At 41.7% G+C, this 16,409-nt stretch overlaps 1 protein-coding gene across 2 annotated transcripts in view; it reads left to right on the top strand.

The window, feature by feature from the left end:
- Positions 1-16,409, top strand: part of SRGAP1 (SLIT-ROBO Rho GTPase activating protein 1) — a 138,047-nt gene that overhangs the window by 51,685 nt on the left and 69,953 nt on the right. The gene's annotated exons all lie outside the window — the stretch shown is intronic.

Raw genomic sequence — 16,409 nt, 5'->3', positions numbered from 1 at the left:
TGGACGAGATATTCACTCTGGGAGTTGTAGCTGCTCTCAGTTCCCTGCAGGAGGATTTATTTCGTGGCATGAGAATATTCAGTTCCTGAACTAGGTACTCCTTAGTTACTTAACATGGGTGCTTGCCTTCCAGAGGCATAGAACCCTGTGGATTGCTGCTCTGTGCCACTGCAAATCCAATAGTGAGGTGGATGTGTTAAATGATGGTCTGATCCACAAAACCAAAAGGAAATTCTTCCACAGGAATACGGTGAAATGTGTGGTTGTTCCTACTGCAGGCTTTAGGCAAGAGAGTCATTTATCAAGAAGGAAGTTGTATCATCCTTCTTGTTAATGCCTTACACATGCATTTTTGCTCAAGTGCTTGACAATATCCACTGTACTTTATGGCTGACAGTAATAGAAATTGCCCGTGTGCTGTAGGATTTGGACTGAAAGACAGCAAACCCTTGGCATTAGTGCCATTACTCTTGCCAAGGCATCAGAGTGTCACATCCAGGGAAATGTATCCTTGCAAGTATTTCACCAGGGTGTCTAATGCACAGCTGACAGATAAGACAGCGCCTGTGCCTGGCACTGGGAGAAATGGCTCAGCACATAATCAGATGACAGTGTATCATGCAGGGCAAACAGGACTTTTCTTACTCTTTTTTTCCTTTCATGTGTGACTGCATATCTGACTAACTTAGGTGAATTTTCATTTATATGCCATTGCACCTCAGTGCAGTTGTTCTTTCTGCCTCTCCCTGATTCGTGGTATGGGGGGCTGCTGGTTCCTGTGTGAGGTGCTAGAGAGCTGTGTTCCAGTGTGAAAAATGATTATACAGAAACTAATGGTTTGGAGCCATCGCACCCTTTTGGCAAGTGGGTGGTTTCTCTGGTTTCCCTCTGTCAGCAATGGAGAGAGTAGCAGCTTTCCCAGGGAGCAGACCAGAGTGCAAAGTACTTGGCTGCTGCTCTGAACCAGTGGCTGAAAGAGAAGCAGGGTGGAAGATGAACTCTCTTAGGCCAGAGTGATAAAGTAACCCTACTACAAGGGAACCTGCGTAGATGAAAAACAATCCTTACCCGCAGTTCCCTCACCTGATTTTCTTTTTTTTTCTGGTTGGATTCAGGCCTTGGTCTGACAGATTATGCAGCCTCATGTATCTTATCTGAGGAGGGGATGAGCAAACAGGGAGAGGAGGGAAGGTGGGCCCATATATTTCTTTAACAGCCCACAGTTAATCAGCTAAGAGAGATCAGCCAAAGCTTCAGTCCTTCTGCACTTCAGGTCCCATGACTCTTCTGGTTTTCAAGTAACCTTCTTACCCCCCATCGTACATTGCTTTCCTACTCTCATAGGGTGGCAGTGGTGTAGTTGCACTGAGAGCTGATATGAGGGATAATCTTTTTTACCTTGTTAATTTTTAGTGAGATCAACACCCTAAGCACACATAACACATGTTAGCACAGATGCGCTGCTCTCGATCCAGCTTAGGTCAGCTTAAGTTGCACCTCTGCAGTGTGCAAAGGGCGGTCAGATGGAGACTGTTTAACAGCAAGTGCAGAGATAGGCAGTAAGGTTTCTGCTCTCTCATAGCACCAAATTGGCTATAATAATAATAGCAATTCTAATTTTGATAGTGACTGGAGTAAATAGAATGCCTGTTGTGTTTTTGTTCTGCTGGATTTCCTTTTTCCTCAAAGAACCACATAGGTCTTGCTTCCGTAACACAAAGGTGCAGTCATTCTCTCCCTTCATTGCTTTGTCTGAATGTCAGAGGTTGGGTTTGCCTCCCTGCTGTTGTCTTGAGGTCAGCTGGGTTTTAGGCCACTGAGAAGTGGCCCATGATAGAGAAACCATGGCCAAATACAGTCCTGTCAAACTGGAAGGTTATGCTTTTATTCTCAGCAAACCACTCTTCATATTGAGCTCTGAATTTAAGAGTGCTTTCTAAAAAAAGTGCTTTAGGTCCTCTGTAACAATCAAACTTACTGGAATGCTGCTTACTAAAACACTTCAAGCCACCCACTTCTTTGCTCTTTTTCTCTTCTAAGGAAGCTTAAAAAAAATATGGTACAAAACATTTGTGGTGAATAAGGTACAGGGTCTTATTGCACTCTATCACAGAAGAAGGTAAAGCATCTTCTCAGATCACATGAGAATTTAGCAGAAACTGAGAATAAAATCTCTATTTCCCAGGTGTTACATTTGTACTGTCTTCATCCTCACCCAGGCAGCTCCTGTCTTTCCTGCCTTAGATATGGCGTGGGATACTTAATGCCACACAGAACCCACATTGTTCCTCTATGTGTAGCACTTGTCAAGCAGAGGTTTGAGATTTAGATGGGCATGTTTGATAGAAAGGTCACCATTCCATGCTGCACAAGAATGAGCATGACTGTGCATGCATTCATTTGATCAATACTGCTGCTGTTGGGAGCTGTAAATGGCTGTCTAGACCAGACCTTAACAATGGATGTCTCGTACTGAAGACGGTGCAATATTCTGTATTTTTATGCAGAAAAGGTGCAGTTTTCTGAACTGACCTGGGCTTTACTATATTTCTTCTGAAGCAGCACACCTGTATTATGATGTTTGTCTACAGTCTTTAATAAGGAATGTCATTAATGTCACAAAATCTTGTTCTGTGTTTTTACAAAAGAGTTTTTCAGTCTTTTAGTTCAAAATCTCATTTATTCATCAAAGCAGATTCTTCTGTCCTCTGATGCTCATCCAAATGTTTGCTGTGTAAGCTGCCTGCAATGGAGCAAATGGTTCTGCTCCTCCAATTTATTTTTTTTTAAACCCCAAAAACATATGGGGAATACAGAGGGAGCATATGCCTGCAAAGTAAAACATCTTGGTAAATAAAGAGGAGCATCCTCAAACCAGTGTGTTGTACATGGCTGTCTGATGCCTGTGTAAAAAGATACTGAAAGTATTTTGTTTTACCCCCAGACAATTAAGGTTCTTGCTATCCCTCCCTCCCTGCATTGAGAGAACATCAGTGGAGGTACTTGAACTACAGCAGCATTTATCAGCTTGTCTGTATAGGGCAGTGGGAATACAGAGAAGGCATCCAATAACCCATTCTCAAAAGGAGACCTGAAACTGTTACCAAGTTACTAATTTTGGATTCATTTGCATGGGGGCCCCATCCTGGAGTCAGCCATGCACAGAGGAATCCATAGGAAGGATGCAGGTGGTGGTGAATCCAGCCCAGATCAGAGGCAGGTGTATAAGGAGCCATGACTGGCCAGACAGTGTGTTCTCTTGCATAGCTAATGAGTGCAGGCTTCTAATAAGACTGAGTGTCTTGAGACATGTCACTGCACTGAGGTGATGGAGTGTGCACTGTGTGGCAGCACAGGGAACAAGGACAGCACTTTCTCTTATTATGTTTCAGGAACAAATGCAAAGGTCTGAAGGTGCAAATTGGAAGGAGTCTGGTGCTCAGGAGAATGCTGACATTCTTGTCAAGTATTCCCCTGCCAGATGCAGTCTCTGCCAGGCTGCTTATTCTCCTGGATCCACTGTTGTTACGTCACCGAAAGCTTTTATTTCTTGCCTTAAATTTCCTTTGGCAGCAGTTGTTTAGGGTTTTTTTCTTGTAGATTTAAATGATAAAATTTCTGTCTAAATCACACTGACTAATGACATATTAAAAAAAAATCAGAATTTCCTTAGCACAGGAAATTGCAAGGTTTGGAACTTTCGTTTACATCTTAATTACAAGCTTTTTATAAATTAAAAGCTGAAACTTTGCAGAGGAGGGAAGCTTTTTATTAAAATCATTAGGTGTTTTAGAATTGGAATATGTTTGTTCCCCTTTGTTAAATCAGAGTGCTTAAGGGCTTTCCTGATTTGTTTTGATTTTTTTATTTTAAATCATCTCTGCCTTCAGAGTGCTTGCATCCTTGTGGGTAAAGATATGCTTTGAAAGTATCTTTCCTTTTCTTGCAAAACGTGGGTGGATGTGCAGCACTGGCAATAGTACTTCCTGCACAACGTGCTTGAGAGGGGCAGGATCTTCAGCTTGGTGTTCCCAACAAAGCACCTGAGGAGTGGGGGCAGGTCAAACTGAGTGATGCCCTTGATACTGGATGGCAATGAGGATGTGGTTTGAGAGGAAGGATCTTCTTTGAAAGTTCTAGGTGTCCTAGCCTAGAAACTCTGGTGCATTCCTATCAAAGTGGTTTTTATGTCTAGCCTTAGTGATGATTCAAGAAACAACTAATTATTCAGCAGAGTTAAAATGTTGCAGATGTGCTTCTCACTCAAAGGACATGAGGTAGGTCTTCAGCTACCATCTAATCACGTTGCTTCCGTCAGAGGCTGCACTAATTCTGAGTGGCTTTTCCACCCACTCTGAGCAGCTCAAGCAGCTTGTTTGGCTTGACTATGAACTGCCTGTAGGTCTGCTGGAAAACTTTTTCCTAGGAAGCAAGCTTACAACCAGCTTTTTCTATTCAGGCTATTGGCTTTTCTGACCTGAATCTTACCTTAGAGAGTGCCATATCACCTGTATGGCTAGAGGACTCTCTCTATGGAAAGCAGGAAAAGCTTGCTTTTTCCTTGGGAGAAGGAGGCTGAGCTCAGCAGCCTGGCTGGATACCACGTGCAGTGGTCTTCCAGACCAAGGGAGGCTTTTGCCTATTCCTGTCTCTAAAGTAATTTTGTAAATAGAGCTTTAGGGGAGAAAAGTATGTCTAGTTGTAACACCTTGGTAGATTTCTATATTTGCAAGCAGTTTCCACATGATTGACAGTTTTGGGCATTGTTTGAGGACTGTTTGCTCTCCAAGCAAATTCATTTTTTTGGGAAGTTGGAGGAGGGGGTTCCTGCTCAGGTTAGCTGGATTCATCTGGGTGTTACAGTTCTATTGAGTCTTCTGACAAGCCTTTCTTCATGCCTGAAGTTCTTTATTTTCTCAATTTTTGACCTCACTGGTTAAAGCCAATGCTAATTTGCAGTAAAACTAGGTTTTATAGACAGGGGAAGAACCATTACCTGCAACAGTGCATCAGAAAGGCTTAGCTTGCAGAATGCTTAAATACTGAGCACTTACTGTCTTTGCTTTCCATTCTAGGTAAAGAGTTCTGAGTTTTTTCCTTCAAAGTAGACAAAAGTAAATGTTGCTCAAGCCCCTTTCACATCTGCTATCTTATTCTTTTTGACTATCTTATTCTTGTTCTTCATAACCTGAAAGTTTCTGTAAACAACAAGATCGTTGTTCTATAGAGAAGCCACAGGTGAGGTCTTTTAGATAATGCCCAGCTTGGACATGAGTAATCTGCAGTTTTAGACTGAGTCAACTGGGACAACTTGAACTTCATGCAAAGGTAGTCCTCTTTTCTTTGTGATTTTTACATGTCAAGGTTATGACAGATTATCACCAAAGTGACAAAGCAGTAGATGAGCACTAAGATGAAAATCTCTATCCAGGCAGAGAGGACTGATGCTTCAGTAAGCACTGTCACTGTACTTTGACAGATTAGGTGCAGAAAAGAAGTTGCAGTGAAAATGCACATTTGCAGAAACTGGGAAAAAGAAATGTTTTTCAACTGGTTTATCTGTATTTTTGTGTTCTTTAAGGTTTTTGGGTAGATTTTAAATGGAACAGTAATAGAATAATTTGAGGCAAAGGACTGCAGGTAACTTGAGGCGAAGGATTGCAGGTAACTTGAAACTGAAGGTCAGCTGGGTTTAAGTTATCCACTATCTGTTGATAAGCTTAAGTAACTCCAGTGGCTTGCCACTGTAGTTTTCTTTTCCAGGAACTGACCTGGTTTTTCCTTATCTTTCTACCTGTCTTTGTTCTATAAATATTTCTGATGAGAACTTCAGTAATTTAGGCAGAAGTAGCAATTTGCTTGCCTAGAACACACTGGCATGTCTCTCTGCTCCCCCTGCCCTTTCCAGGAGATGTTCTCCAGCTCTTTGGTCACAGCAGCCACTTTCAGGCAAAGGGGACAGATTCTTGTCAGCAGTTTGGCCATTACAGTCCTGGGTTCATCTGGCCTAGTAGATGTGCACTGCCACACTTTGACTTTTTGGTCTTTACTTTATCCTTCTGTTTCAGTTCTTTTCCCAGTGCTCCTGAGTGACTCAAACTCACCTTTGGTTAAAAAAAAAAAAAAAAAAAAAAAGTGTGGACCTAAAGTTAACATTTGGAATTATAGCACTGTTGTAGAACCGGTATCTGGAGTATTCAGAGTATTCTTGATTAAGGAAATGTAACCCAGGAGAAAGCCTCCTGTTTCAAATTGTCAGAAGCCTGTGAGATTCATATGGCTTTGCTGGCATGTCTGGTTTGTCCTTCCAACCACCCTTGCTTTTTTCCCCAGTTGATATCCATGTTTATTGCATTTATTATTTCAAAAAAATTCCCCTAGTATTTTGCTAATGGTTGGATGATGATCCTCTTACAGGATGGAGATTTTTTCATTGCAGATGTCACATCTTTCATTTCTTTACTAAGTTGTGCATGGCCTTCTGTGAGTTACCAAACAGTGTTTTTTCCCAGAATAAAGAATAGCTATTTTCACAGGTGACCACTTTGCCATCCAGGTGCTATAACTGCTGATGTGCTTCTCAGAGCTGGAACTTAATGCTTACAAAATATCAAGATTCAATTTCAGTTTAGCCAGGGAAAAGGCCTAGGAGCTACAGCTACTGCCCTGCCCATTGCAGCTTTCTCCTTTACTCACTCCAGTGCAGCTTTTGCTAACAGAATGTCTATTTCCAAATGGAGATAGGCTAAAAACTTAGGTAATAATAGGGATTTTATAGCCTTTTTTAGAAAGGAATTCTGAATTAAGCACGTGAAGCATTAATCCCTTGGCCATTCAGTGAAGGTGCCTTAAGTGGCACATTCCTACAGCTGTTTTTGGTGTCTTTACTTCCATTCAGCAGTCATCAAAGCTCTGCTGGAAACCCTAGTCAGTCATATATCTGTTGGAGAGAAACATTTACAGAATACACAAAACAGTGAATTAATGCAGATACTGGGTTCTACAAATCATCAGCTTCAAGTTTTGTTCGTTCTGATATTTCCTCTCATTAAAAAAATCGGAGTGATATTTTTCTTTTTTTTAAACTTCTGACAGATTGAAGACTGTTTCTAGGGGACCTGGAAATATGCAAATTATTTTAGCCCAGAGTTCATTTACTAGCAGATACTATTCTTCATTTTACTGTTGAGTGAGTAAGCAGCAGTTACCTACAGTCTCATGGGATATTTTTTTCTATTCCCATTAGCCGGAACCTCTGGTGGTGGTGGGGGGCTTTCTTCTCCTGCTACTGTAACAACTGAAGATAAATTTAATTAAATGTGGTCCACAATCCAATTTATACTCCCCTGTAGCAGAAAGAGCCTGCTCTGTGACACTGAAGGATTTGTTTTTTCCCAGCTGCTGTTAGTGGAATTTGAGGCTTTGAGTAATTGGGTTCAAAACCATCCTTTGAGGTAGGCATTTTATCTTCTCACTTTAGGCATTACACCTTCTGCCAAATCAGAGCAGTACATAGACAAATGTATTTGAAGAGCGGCAGAATTTATCTAATCTTGTTAGGTAACATATAAAAATACCTGTCTGTTACTTCTGCTTGTATAATAGTTATAATCAACCAGCATGGTGATTACCTGATTATCTATTTTACATTTATTAGTACTCCCACAGATAGAATAAGTAATTCCATCATGATTGGGGTTATTCTTTTGTTTAATTAGTAAAAATATGAATTTTCTGTTCAGAGTTTGTCATACAGAACTTTTTTTTCCCCCCAAAACATGATGTCCTGTTTCTTAAGTCCTCTACTGAGTCAAATTCAGTATTATTTGCTATGTGAAAATGAGACAAGATGCTGAAATTTACTTTTGGATAGCATCATAGTCATGCTCAGAGCACCAGTAATCCCTCACTGGGGCTTTGGTTTTGCAGACTTAGGCCAAGTCGTACTAAAAAATTATGCAGATGAAGGTCCATCTGGTCTGACAGACATTCTCCTGAGCCAGACTTGCACTTTTACAGTTAAGTCTGTGCAAGAAGCCTGAAGCACGGTGATGGAATTGCATTCAGAGTTTGGCTGGGTGGTGGATGCCATCCTTCACTCAGCACTGGGTGGATGAGGGAGGGCTCTGATGCCCCAGTCCTGCCTCAGCAGTGCAGGGCTGTCCCTGCTCTGTGCTGCTCCAGAGCACCGTGCTCACGGGCAGGGGCTGATGTTCTGCCCACAAGTGTGCCAGCATCCAAGGCAGCCTCTGCAGCTCTGGCAGGTTGCCCAAGACAGTTTCTTTCCCCACTTGGTTGGCTGGGGCACACAGGGCCTTAAGTAACTACAGGGATGTGCTCAGTGGGTAGTTAGCATGGGATATATACATCAAGTTTTAAAACCAGTGTTGGAGGCATCTCAGTGGCATAGCTGTTTGTCTCACTAAAGAGGAGCATCATGGATCTGTTGCAGAAAAAAAAAAAGTACATATTTATTTTAGAAGAAAAACACAAAGGTGCTCAGTGTATCAAAGCTAAATGAGCAATAGTGAAAGTATTTTACTGCATGTTAGACTGATTGGACTGAAAAGTGATGTGGGTAAAATGCCTCCACACAGCACAGATTACTGTTTCCTTTTTGTGCTTAACTGCACTGTTACTGCGCCTTGGGACTTAAAGAGCTGTCACTGAAAGTCATGGCTGGGTCAAATGCATGTTCTTATTTATGACATGCAGCAGGGTGTGTGTCATCCTAAAAATGTTTTATTGACCTCCTAAAGATGTGCTGTGCATGGAGAGTCATTTTCACAGGATATAGGGAGGGAATTTTCTCTAGTTATTAATTTCTGAGTCTTATCACAGTGATAGTTACCAGTGTACAGGAGATGCTGTGTCTGGTTGATGTGTAGATTTCATGCTTTCTTATCCTGCTGCTCAGGAGTTCCTGGCCTGCACTTCTACCAGTATAACTCTCATCTGAAGAGCTATGCCACCTGCCAGAGGTTCAGATTAATTAATTTTTTTGTCAAGAAAAGGCACCTCTCTCAACATTTCATTTCTAGAAAAAGCCTTCAGATGTTTTTACTTATCAGCTCTCCATCCAAGATATTAAGAAGGAAGGATTTTATTGTGACAAATAAGTAGAACTTAACAAAATGAAATGGTGCTGGTCTGGATGCAATCTGTACTCAAATCTCTATGGTCAGGAGGTTTATGGTTCTCTGGATGTAAAGGATATGTGCTAATACTAAGACTGGAGTTATTCAGGGTAGTGTTGGTGGACAAGTGATGCACTGTCTGTTACAGAGTAAATACTGCTGCACTTTCCAGAGGCAGCTCCATCCTCAGCCTTGTAGCAGCTGAGGCAGGAATTCAACCTGATTTCACCCAGTTTACAAGTAGGGAAGCTAACGAAGAGTATTAGGTTTTCAGTACTGCTTGGATTGTGACAAGCTGGGTTTTCTTTCCTACTGGACCCCCTGGTTTGTGTGGATTTTTTATCTCATGGAGTGCTAATGCCAATAAGGCCTCCCAGACATTGTGCAAAGAGTGTTTCTGAGAAGACCCATGAATCATCTTTCTGTTCTGTAGGCAGATATGTCATTGGTGAGAAGATAAGAAAGATTGGGGCATACTGATTTCTTTTGCATTTTCTCATGTGCCTAGAATTTAAGACTGCAAGAAAAGGCTCATGGTATCTTTAACAAGCACAAAAAATGGATGATTGAAGCTCTTAAGAAGCTTCAGAAGTAGTTTTCCTATAGATCTTGACAGTTTAGATGCTCTAAATGGATTTTCAGACACCTACTTTATGATCACCTGTGTACTTGGCAGACAGTTGCATGGACTCTTTTTTCCTCTCTCTCTCACTGTCTCTGTCTTTCTTTGCAGAGCTGATTTGCTCATCTAGAGGTAGGGCAGCTGGATTTTGGGAGGGTATCTGCTCTCTCAGGGCTGGTCACTCTGGTGAAAGACCTTGAATCAGTCTGTTGACGCAGAGGAGGCATCTTGCCCTTTGCTCTCTACTCTTCTGGTTGGCAGTGTTTTGAGATGAGCTGAGCTTTTACTATTGAGCAAAATAAAGTTCCTTCTCCGCCGAGGGAGAGAATTTTTTGTCCTCAGTCCCAGATCCTGTGACTACAAGGACAGAGTATGCCAGGCTCAAGGTTTGGTAGGACATAGTGCCAGCACTTAGTTATGCGTGCAGAGGAGCAGTTGCCACAAAAGCAGTGGCACTCAAAACGTGGTGCAGGCAGACTGCCTGCTTAAATTCATGGTCACTTGGCAGCAGCATTGTGGCACAAGTGTCCTGCCAAGTCATGAGCTGGCACACTGCCCTCCATTTAGACTGGGACGGTAGGCAGCCAAGTGACCAGCAGCTGTGGCTGTGAATAGCAGGAGGGCGCTAGTCCAAGAACAACAAGAAGAAAACCTTCTTCTTCTACATCTAGAGATTTTGTTGGCTCTTCCAGACATGTCTTCTCATTTCAAAAGGATCTGGAAGGTGCCATAATACAGCTGCCCTTTTTGAATCCTGTCCACTGGGATCCCCCAGTTACAGGATTCTGCATTAGCACATGTAGTTGCCCAGTCTGTGACTGCAGTAGACAGAAGTGTGTTTGCTTGAATGTATAGAAATGAAATTTGCAGCTTTGAGGAGAGGATTCATTGTTTCTCTGCTCCCTTTGTTTGAGCAGGACAAGTGAAGTGACCCATAAAAATTTGTCTGCATCCTGCAAATGGCTTCTACACCAGCTTTCCTCCTAATGGCTGCATGAGGATTGGTTTTTATCTTTAAGGATGCCAAAGTGCTTGAATGAATGTAGTTTACGGTTTTTAAAGAGGTTGACAGATGTCAACGGGGGCATCAGAATGCTCATTCTTTGTACAGCCCTTCAGATAGCAGAAGTGATTCTCCGTCCCCATCCAGTTCTACACTACAGCCTGAAGATATGATCTATCACAGGCAACCTCAAGCACATCCCCCAAAATCCCCACACAAACAAAAATTCTGAAACGAATTCTCTGGAAAATAGCACAAAGTCAAACATTAAGTTCAATGCTGGGATGTGCACGGCAGAGGTCCCACTTCAAGTGGCAACATGTATAAAGCTGTATGCTCAGTGTGCTAAGTGAAGTTGATGGGGTCAGGGTAGAACAAAGTCCACACAAACCCTGTCTATGGAAGCTCAAGGGCATCACTGTCTCTGCAGCCACACTTCTTACATGCTGAACACAGGGAAGTGATCTCCTCTAATCTGTCATAGAAGGTTAATGTTGTGGTACAGGCTCATGATCTATTTAAAGGCATTTCTGCATCAGCCTCCGAGATCTTTACCCCAGCATCTCTCATTAGCTGTCAGTCTGGTGGAATTTCCTGGCTTTTGAAGTGGATTTTCCTGCTTGTGGTCAAAGAAAATGGCAACAAGGACTTGGGAGAGAGTGTGAACCAGACTCCCTGCTGACCGCAGAGCTTCCCTCGCCATTTGTCATAGAAATACTCAAATAGCTTTCCAGCCAAGTCTCTGAGAAATAAAAACTTTACAGCACTAGCATCTTTAGGCTGTGTACCTCAGAGACAAGTATTGGCAGCTGGGTCTGGGCACCCACCATGGATGTGATGCCTCTCACCATCTTTATTTTCTTGTCTGATGAGAGGAACAGTAATGTCCCTGGGAACTGTGGGAGCACTGATGGGACATGGCATTAAGGAGTACTAAATGTGCACAGGGACACCTCCAGGCCCCTCTCAGTGATTCCTGCTGTGATTTCTCTGCTGGCAGCATCCTCAGTGGGCTGGAGATAAGCACTTTGCTCAAGCAAAACCTAAACTGCAGATGTTGGCCAGCTGCACGCAACTGGACCAAAGCTCCACTCATCTTGACAAAGAAGCCAAAACCAAGTCCTTACAAAGGCAGAGGCTCGAATGAAACTGAAATGATTAGTCCTCTCATGCAGCACCCCAGCTTCTAGCAGTAGGGGTAGACATCAGCAATTCTTCATGCTAAATAACTAGGGCACAATGAGAGGATATAAGATTCAAGTGTCTTCAAGGAGGAACTGCAAGATGATTAATGCTGCAATAGCTGCTTAATTACAAATGCATGTTGGTCGCCAGATGATATCTAGGCTGAATTTAAGGTCTGAATCTTTGCCTGTGAAATATGATCTGGATATCATTGGCGTGACAATGAAGGATATGTGTGTTGATAGCTCACTGGGGTAAAAAAAAGACTAAGTGTAATGGTTTAGAAATGCAAAGTCTTAAGATACCATGTATAGGTTTTAGTGCATTTGATGAGACATTTTTGAGACATTTGAAAGCAATTTTTTTTTTTGTGTGAAGGACACATTTGGAGAAAAATGAGAAGTGATGCACCTTTGTCTGGTTACCCAGATAAAACCTGCAAACATAACTGTGTCTTGTGAGAGCCTCTGTACTCTGAGTTCTGTTGAGTTACTTGCTTTTGTGATCTTTTGAAGGGTGAGGCCCCAAGGCTGTTGGTATGATTATCCAGTAATACCACTGGATTAATATGTCTGCATAGTTTGTGAATTGTAATCATGACTTAAATATAGCTCCTTGCCAGGCAGGGTGAGGCAGCAGGTGGGAGGCTTGCAGTGCAGCCAAGCGGGGTGACTGGGGAGACATTTCCTGCTCTTTGGCATTTTCCAGAGCTTTCAACAAACACCAAAGTCCATGTCAGGGCTGCCCTGCAAGCACAAAAGTTAAATGGGAGCTAAGAGTGGCAGGCTGCATCAGCTCTTGGAGTGGCTCAGGCAGGAAGCCTCTTGAGGGAGAAATGTTGGTAGCACCATGAAGCATTCTTTAGAGTTGCTTTGCTCAGGAATTGGTGAGAGAGTTTGTGGTGGTCTGAAAGGTCTCCAAGGTCTGAAAGGCTGGGCACAGCCTGGTGCAGCATGGCTGGAGCACTGCAGTACCTCAGGGCAGGGATGGAGGTGAGCATTGCAGTGGGGAGTTCTGTAGCAGGGCAGCAGTGTTGGTCTGTCCATGGGTTAATTTGGTTAATACCATGTGTTTACAAGTTGTGACCTATAAGGTCAGGAGGGGGTTTCCTTTGACTTTTTGGGAATGTTTGATGGAGTCTGGTGCTTTTGTGTGTGGAAGTGAAGGGCTTAGTTCCGTGCTGGTGTGTAGCCAGCATTATGATTGTGTCAGGTTGTGTAACTTCACAGGTTCCTTCCAGGGGGCACTGGCCTGTCACTGCTTCCATACCTGTTCTTCAGGGTAGTGCAGGGTATTACAGCAGTGCTGTGTAAGTCACTATTTGTAATACTGTACTGTGTGCAAAGAGGTAACCTTGATGAGTTGTTTCTGATTATGATTTGGGTGATATCAGTAATTCGGCTTCATGTGCTCTGACTTAACTTTCAAAGCAACTATATATCTTATCTCTTTTTACTTTTCATGATGCACAGATCTAACCACTTGTCAAGGAAATAAAGATTTGTTGAAACGTTAGAGTTATATTTTCAAAATTGGCATAAACAAAAATTGGCATAAACAAAATGTAATTTTATACTTAATGCTGTAATTGTAGTGGAGGGTGTCTGTGAGGGCATAACCAAAATAAATTTTAGCACAAAAATCTTTAGAAATAAAACTTTTTTCAGTTTATTGATTTAATAGCCATCACATTAACTGTTTCCTCACTTTGATTGTGCAGATCTTGGACAAAGTGTAGGTAGATTTAATTTTTTCCCCAGTTGCTGTGATCTCAGTCTGTGCAAACTGCAGTATAAATGGATGGAATTCCTTTTGAGCCTGCCCCTGGCCAGAAAGCCAGTGAGCATTGACTCAAAGCTGCCAAGAGAAAGAAGGAGAAGGTGTTAACTCATCCAGGGTTTAAATGGGTCTTTTCCTGGCACAAAATAGCCTGGCAATTTGACATCAGCCACTCAGCAGAGCAGAATAGGACAATGTCATTGCCCATTACAACTGGTACCAATTCAACTTTTAATTTCAACGTGCCAGCAAAATAAGAGTAAAGACAGGCACCCTTCTTTTACTTGCTACACCTGTCTTTGTATCTATGGAGTTTGGACTATACTGATTTTATTTCTTTGAATACAATGCAGCAATTTTCCATGCCACTCTTTATAGCCTTAGGGAAATCACACATGTACTGATTAAAGAAAATAGCATTGCCTGGGTGAATTTTTCTGTAGCAATAGGTAATGGGTAGTCTATTATAATTAACAGTACCTGGACAGTTGTGATTTTGTCACACACAGCCACTCAGGCTGCCTGCCTGTTTTTCCAGTACTTGTTCTGGGGGTTTATTGTTGTTTGGCTGATTGGTTGCTTGCTTTTTTTTTTTTTTAATCCACCGCTCTCATCAGAAAATGGAAGTCACAACATTTTCTCATCTGATTTCTTATTCATTGCTGTCTCCTCAGCCTGCCAGTGTGGCATTACACATGTTATTAGTAAAAGAAAAGATAAAAAATGGAGGAGCAGAATGACATGAAAGACTGGAAGGAAAACTGCTGTTGAAGTCACTTCTGGACTGACTATGGTCAGCTAGCATCAATGAGATGTACATCTCCCCTTTTTCTCCTCCAGCAGGAGGCCACAGGCTTAGCCTTTTGGAATCAACATGTTCTTTCTCTTTGCTGAGATTCAAATAAACAGAAATTAGAAATCTTCCCTTCATAAAGCTGCAGCCCCCTGAGCCCCTAATTTTACCAGCCTTACTCAGAGCTCGTACATCTCCATCAGCTTTCATAGATCATGCTTCAATTTTGTTTCCTAAAATACAAGTTTGAAGGAAGCCACTGTTGTCCACTGGAAATCCAGACAGCATTAAAAAGCTAAGGCAGTTTCTCATATTTTGTCAGTTGTCCCTTGTTCATTGTTTCTTGTATTTCTATTCATATATTCCTGTTTCTAAAATCTTTCTCATTCCTGTTGCTATGGTAAAAGCCTGCCTAAAAAAGAAGAATTATAGCAGCAAGGTACACTGACCTACAAAATAATCAGAACATAGTTGCTCTGTACAAAATGCTGCTTTCAAAGTAGCTGTTAGAAAATCTTGAGTGAGAAAGGGAGATGGCTGAAGTATAGTGACCATGTACATGGATCTGGATTTAGTGAAAACTCCAGCTTATAAACAAAATTGCTGTTTCTGACCAGTGGATCTGTAGAGCCAGTACCCCATACACAGGATTTTTCACTGACTGCAATATTAACAGTAGTAGACACCTAAAAAAGTGGTCTTGAGCATCTGTTTCTGTTGTTAACCTTCCAGCTCTGATGTGATTTTCTCCTCTGTGTACATGAATGTCATTGATACAGTGTTGTATTACAGTGGCTCATCCTTGCTGGAGGCACGGTTTCTTTTCCAACAAACTGATTTGAAATGAAGTGAAAACCAAACCGTGAATTTTTTGGTTCACCTCCCAGACTATAAAAATGGATGGTCTCATTAATGATTAACACAGCAGCTGGTAGCTCACAGGAGATCTGGAAGAAAATACTGCAGTGTCTCCCTCCTCCAGCAAATATATTGGTGAACAGTTTTCTGTGCTCGTACTACCTTATTTCAGTATACACATTTGAATCCCAGCAGAGTGGATCTCTGCCTTCATACCTGCTCTAAGGTCAGTAAGGATGCATTAGATCCTCGTTGCATCAGATAATATTTTGTGGTGTTATTAGTGCTTAGTGGTTTGCAGTTCCATGTGATGTTAGTATGACTTTTAGAATGCTCTTCTATTTGAAACTGTGCTGTGGGCTTTGAAGATTTCCAGGATCTTGTTGCCCACAGCATGGTTATGTCATTAAGAATCAAGTAAAATTTCACAATAATTTTGCATTTACATGAACATCACTTCTGGGTGTTTTGCTGTTGATAAATCCTTATTATAGCATTAAACTGTGTAAAAAATATACACATATATTATTGTCAGGAAGTGTTTATGCTACTCCTTCTACTCCACAGTATTGGAGTACACTGTGCCTGGGCAGCTGACAAATGTGTAATGAACTCTAAAGAACCAGAGGGATCTTTTTAGACTAAATGTTCTCAGAATGTATTTAACTAGTCAGCTGAAAAATCACCAGCCAAAATAAAAGAAAATCAAAAAACCCAGAAATCTCTAAAATAAAAACCCTATTACATAGTAATTTTGCATATGGCAAAAAGTGGTAGGTTATCTGGAGGCTTTTCTTTATTGCTCTAGAAGAGAACTGTGAGCATCTGTTCTCTTCTAAACTGAGATTCTTCTAAAATTATTATTTTTTTAATACTAAAAAGTATACTATAGTCTCTGGAACCTTTTGCAGAGGTGCAAATTTTCAAATAGTTGTCTCTAAGTATAGGTACCTGTTTTGCTCTATATTTGCTGTAAAACATTGTTGGATGCATGTATAGTACACCGGTTCCTTCCCTGGCAGAGATAGGGCA

The sequence above is a fragment of the Zonotrichia albicollis genome, chromosome 4 (genome assembly GCF_047830755.1).
Source record: "Zonotrichia albicollis isolate bZonAlb1 chromosome 4, bZonAlb1.hap1, whole genome shotgun sequence".
NCBI lineage: Eukaryota > Metazoa > Chordata > Aves > Passeriformes > Passerellidae > Zonotrichia > Zonotrichia albicollis.
This window is presented reverse-complemented; position numbering and strand designations above follow the sequence as displayed.